Raw genomic sequence first — 6,454 nt, 5'->3', positions numbered from 1 at the left:
CTATATGGTAAGAGTATGTTTAGTTTTGCAAGAAACTGCCAAACTGTCTTATGAAGTGGTTCGAGTATATTGCATTCTCAGAGCAATGAAGGAGGGCCGTTAGTGCTACACATCCTTGCCAGTATTTGCTGGTGTCAGTGTTCAGGATTTTGGACATTCTAATAGTGATTTCTTATTTTAATTTGCATTTCCTTAATGATATATGCCGTTGAACTTTTTCCATATGCTTGTCTGCCATACGTATCATCTTTTTTTTTAAGATTTTATTTATTTATTCATGAGACACACACACACACACACACACACACACACACACACACAGAGAATGGCAGAGACACAGGCAGAGGGAGAAGCTGGCTCCCCATAGGGAGCCTGATGTGGGACTTGATCCCAGGACTGGGATCATGCCCTGAGCCCAAGGCAGACGCCCAACGGCTGAGCCACCCAGGTGTCCCACGTATCATCTTTTTGGTGAGGTGTCTGTTTAGGCCTTCTGCCTATTTTTATATCAGTTTGTTCATTTCCTTATTGTTGGATTGTACAAGTTCATCCAGTACTTTTGATAACAGTCTTTTATTAGATATGTCTTTTGCAAGTAATTTCTCCCAATCTGTAGCTTGTCTTTTTATTCTCTTGATGGTATCTTTCACAGAACGGAATTTTAAAATTTTAGTGAAGTTCAACTTATCAGTTATTTCTTTCATGGATCATGCCTTTTGTATTGAGTCTGAAAAGTCATTGCTATAGTCAGGGCCCCCTAGATTTTCTGTTTTGTTTTCTAGGAGTTCTGTAATTCAGCACTTTACATTTAGGTCTATGTTCCATTTTGGTTTAATTTTTGTGAGGGCTGTAAAATCTGTGTTTAGAGTCTTTTTCTTTTTTTCTTGCATGTGGACGTACAATTGTTGAAAAGACTGACTTTTCTCCAATGCGTTGCCCTTACTCCTTCATCAAATATCCCAGATGTGTTCTAGCTTTGGCCAATGTGAGCTCTTTCCATTGCTCAAGTGTCCCCTTTGACATATTCCCATCATTAGAAAAATATTTTTTTTGAGAACTTCCTTATTTTCTGGCACTACAAGGTACGCCAGGCTCATTTTGTATATTTCCTGCCTCACTCCTGGTACAGCCATGTCTTCAAGGAGCTCTGGTTCCTTTTATTGGAAAATGGAATTTGAAACCAAGATCCAACTATTAGATATGCACATTGTTATTGGGCTATCATTGTTTAAGATCCTCTTAGATGGCAGAGCAGTGAAATAGATGTGTCTATCAACCAACATATACACACATACACACATGAACACACACACACACACTTCTATGTGTAACTCTGTACCTGTATTAAGCTAGCCAGTTCATACTGATGTCTCCAGCTATAATACATTGCCACATATATCATTCTAGTTTTTTTCCATTGCTTAACTGTGACTTCTTACTCCAAAAATGAGAAACTTGGCCATCACCATCCATCTTATTTTTACTTAATTTTTCAATTCTGGTACACATATATGATAATTTCAGAATTGTTAACCCATACCTCTACAGAAAACAACTTTATAGAACACAGTGTTATACACATTTCTTTCCCCCCCCCCCTTTAGTCTTACAGACCATTCACTTCCGAAGTTCCTTTACTTGGTGCTCTTTCCCCCCACCCTCTTTCAGCGAGGATGTATCATACGTTTGTAATAGAATTATACCCTCTTGTCACATTTTGCATTATATCATGGAATCCCCCAACTTTCTAAATGATTTTATAAAAATATGCATGCATTAGAGTGCATTATTTGTGCTATAAATTTCAATGGATTTTGACAACTGCAGAGTGTCATTGCAGCATCCTACACAACAGTTTAGCTGCACTAGGAAAAATCCCTTTTTTCCCCTATCCAGAGACCCACTAGGCACTTCTGAAATCACTGATTTGTGTATTATTTTTAAAATTTGGACTTTTCCAGAACATTATTTACATGGAATTATACAATAATTATAATTATTATAATGTAATAATTATTACATGGAATTATACAATATATAGACTTTTCAGTCTGGCTTCTCTTGCTTAGTAGTATGTATTCAAGGTTCATCCATGTTTTTGCATGGCTTCACAGCACATTATATTTAATCACCAAATAGCTTTCCATTGTATGAATATCCCACAGTTTGTTTATTCTTTCACCTATTTGAAGAACATTTGGTCATTTTCATTTTTTAGTAACTATGAACAAAGCTTCTCTCATATTTATGTGCAGGTTTATGTAGACATTAATTTTCAAATGAATTGGGTAAATATCTAGGCACACAATCACTGGATCATATGGTAAACTATGTTTAGCTTTTAAGAAACTGCCAGACCGTCTTCCAAAGTGGTGGCATTGCATTCCTACCAGCAATGAATGAGAGTTCCTGTTGCTCTGTGTTCTTGCCAGAGATGGATATTGTCAGCTTTTTGGATGTTAGCCATTCGAGTCAGCGTGTAGTGCTATCTCATTGTTGCTTTCATTTGCATTTATTTAATGCCAAATGATGTTGAGTAGCTTTTCCTAGGCCCATTTGCCATATGTATAACTTCTTTGGTGAAGTGTCCAGATCTTTTGCCCATTTTTAAATTGCGTTTGGCTTTCATTGTTGAGTTTTAGAGTTCTTAGTATGTTTTGGATACAAATACTTTATCAGATGTGTGATTTGCAAATATTTTCTCCCAGTATATATAGCTTGTCTTTTCATTCTCTCAACAGTTCTTTGTAGAGCAGAAGTGTTTAATTAAAAAAAAAGTCTAATTTATCATTTTTTTCCTTCATAGTTGTACTTTTCTTGCTATAGCTAAAGGCTCATCACCAAATTCAGGGCTATAGGGATTTTTCTCCCTGTTTTCTTCCAAAAATGTTATAGTTTAAAAATTTATATTTAGGCTTATGATCCACTTCCAGTGATTTGTGTGTGTGTGTGTGTGTGTGTGTGAAAGATGTAATGTGTACTTCTAGTTCTAGTTTTTTTTTTCTTTTGATACAGAAACCCAATTGTTCCAGCACCATTTATTGAAAATACTGTTCTTTCTCTATTGAATTACCTTTGTGCCTTTGTAAAAAATCAGTTGACTATATTTGTATGGGTCTATTTTTGGAATTTAGCCAAATATACAGTCAGAGGACACAGTCCTCATTTCAGATACCAGCCATAAGTTCAAGGGATCCCTAGGACTACCCCCACTTCAGACCAGCTGGCTACTGTTATTACTAGTTTTATGTGTTGTTTACTCAAACACTAGTATGGATGTTGCTGTGAGAATATTTTGTATATAGTGTTGACATCTGCAATCGATTTACTTTAAGGAAAGGAAATTATCCTCTATAATGTGGATGAGTCTAATCCAATCAGTTCAAGTCCTTAAGAGTAAACACTGAAGCTTCCCAGAGAAGAAAAATTCTGCCTCAAGACTGCAACATCAACTCCTGCCCGAGTTTCCAAACTGCCAGTCTGCCCTACAAATTCTGGACTTGCCAGCTACTATGAAATTTTATGAGCCAATTTCTTATAAAAAAAAATTCCCTCTCTTTCTTAATGGTCAGTCAGGGTTCCCAAGAGAAACAAGGTTCATATATATAATACAGCTATAATATATATGATACAGTTACAAATTCATGGGGTCTCCATGACCACTCACAGGTTTGGTAATTCCCTAGAACAACTAAGTCAGAAATGGACTATGCTTATGATTCAGGTTTTTATTACAGTGAAAAAATACAAATTAAAATCGGCCAAAGAGGGGTGCCTGGTTGCCTCAGTTGGTTGAGCATCTGCCTTTGGCTCAGGGCATGATCCCAGGGTCCTGGGATTGAGCCCTGTATTGGGCACCCTGTGTAGTGGGGAGTGTCTCCTCCCTCTTCATCTAACCCTCTCACCTACTCTCTCTCAAATAAGGAAATCTAAAAAATCTTTTAAAAAATCAGCCAAAGCAAGAGATACACAGAACGGAGTCCAGGAGGGGTCCAAATGTGGAACCCCTCGTTGTCCTCTCCCCATGGAATCGTAGTCAACATTAACTCCTTTTGGCCACAGTGTGAGACAATACACATAGAGTACTGACAGCAAGGGAAGCTCACCAAAGCTTTTGGTGTCCAGAGTTTTTATTGGGGCTTTAGCCTCAGCCTGTTGTAGAGACTGAGCTAATACCATTAGTCCCTAGTTCCTCAGGGATACAGAACCAGTATGGTGTGGCCCAAAGCTCCCATTATAAATCACACTGTTAGGCCATCTGGTGGCCAGTCTCTGAGCTGACAAAGGCTTTCTTAATCAGGCAGGACCTGGAGACCTGGAGATCACCTTTCAGAAGCTGAAGGCAAAGCTCAGACCTCTCTTTGGGCAATGTTAGTTCTTCATTACAGATCAGATAACATAAGAAAAAAATACATGAATTTTAAATATCATGAAACAGAATTTAAATATGCATGGTAGTGATGGTATTTGCCAGTGCTGAAAAAATGCACACTTTGAGACTTTTAAAGAACTCTTAACTTTTTCCTTTTCTAAGTAGATTATAAGTTATAATATGTCTAAGCATTTTGTAACGCAAACTTTTTGATAAGAAAGATGTTTAAAGTGGTCAATTTTTGTATTTAGGCATTTCAGTTGTTGGAGTCTTCCTCTATTGTTACATGCTCCTCTTTATAAGCAGCTGTTTATCTCTAACATTGTAGGAAAGAGAAGAGCCCCACACATGGTCTTTCCTTCATGGGTGTGTTCTTCCATCCAGGCTCGCCATCCTTTAAAGTTAGCTTATCATCCCTTGCTTATAAAGGGTTTTGTGTGTCTGGTTTTCAGTGATTGGGTTACTACACAAAGCTCTCTCCATTGGGTTCTGTTAGCTTACAATACTTTTGAAATGTCACCTCTTGAAAACAAATTTAGCTAAAACCAAAATAGCTGTATCTTTCAAGCATATTTCAAGCACATTGGTGCCTGTAGTGCCACCAAAAGGCAATCACCACCTCCTTCGAGATTTAGCTTATTAGAGACAGAATGCTTAGGGAAAACGGACTAATTGGGGGAGGGCGGGTATTTTCCCTTGAACAATGAGAGGCATAAGCTACAGTGAAGACCACGCGATGATGTGTGTGGTGTTCACAGACTGTGTTGCTTGGGTGGTTTCAGAGAAAACTACTTTCTGAACTAGGATTTTTCACTCTCCCCCTATTATCTCAGGCTGCCCCTGCTGGGTCTATAGGGTGATTATGTCTGATTCAGTAGGCCTGTAATACTCTCATCTCACTTGGAAGTGTTGCATACAAATCATCCATTAAAAGGGTAGACTAGAAGATAACACTGAATGCGGTTTTAAGATTCGGTAGATGCCTTTTCAATTTTGTGTAGCTTCAGGGGAGGCATCCCTGCAAACTGCTCTCATTGAAAGCTTCTTTCATTTCCTCACTAATTCATAAATTCATTTTCCATTAAGCACAACTTCATTATTTCCCTCTCCCTTTTGTACACTGTCACAGTGAAGCAGGGACCTGAGAGTTCTTTAATCTCATGGGTAGCACACATTTCATTTTTGAATCATTCTGTCTTGAAAATGTTCCTCATCTAGATCTAGGCTAGATGAAATGTTGTCTTAGAGGACAATCTGTTTTAGGTCCTAGCCTTCCGACTCATGTTGCTGTGGTATGAGAACATATGACCTAGTTTAAGTTTGGTCTTGCTAAGTATATCAAACTTTTGAAATAGACTTCTTGTATTTATAAACTTTTCTAATTTTTCTTGTATTATTACATAGTTGTCTTCCCTTATTTCTGGTCAGAAATATTATTCTGTAAATGGCATATACTGTTGAGGGCATAGGATCAACTGACATTAGTTCATTCACATTAATTTAGAAAACATTACATTGTTACTAGACTTACGACGATTAGATTTAAAATAATAAAGAGTTATCGAAGATCACTTATATGCCATTTTATACAAAGCAAATAAGTTTACCCAAATTTTAGGATTGTAGTGTTCTTCAGAACTAAATACTTGCAAACATGTTCTGAACTTGAGACTGTTTTGAAAGTTGTCAAGTAAGTGAAAGAAAGGAGTTTGTAGATTTTTACCCTAACTACGTTTTATACTATAACCTGGAGTTAAGTATTAGGATTGCTTTATTTGTAAAAGTTCATCTTGCTTTCTACTTGGCTGTATATTGACCAGTGAGGAATTTTAACTAAACTGTTCTTACTGTGCCACATATATGGGGCAGAACTTTGTACTCACCATCACCCAATCATTTGTTATGTCTGTGGTGACATAGTCCCTTGCTTTTTGCCCCTGAGTCCTTTTATGTTGTTGTTTTCACAAAAGAACACCAATTGTATTCTTGATTTGATCGAATGGAAAGAGATATTATTTTATATATAATAGGTACTTAGAGTATATTCTCAAATAGAGTACTACTCAGTATTTCTGAAGAGCT

Source organism: Canis lupus, chromosome 6 (assembly GCF_011100685.1).
Source record: "Canis lupus familiaris isolate Mischka breed German Shepherd chromosome 6, alternate assembly UU_Cfam_GSD_1.0, whole genome shotgun sequence".
NCBI lineage: Eukaryota > Metazoa > Chordata > Mammalia > Carnivora > Canidae > Canis > Canis lupus.
Note: the sequence above shows the minus strand (reverse complement) of the source record.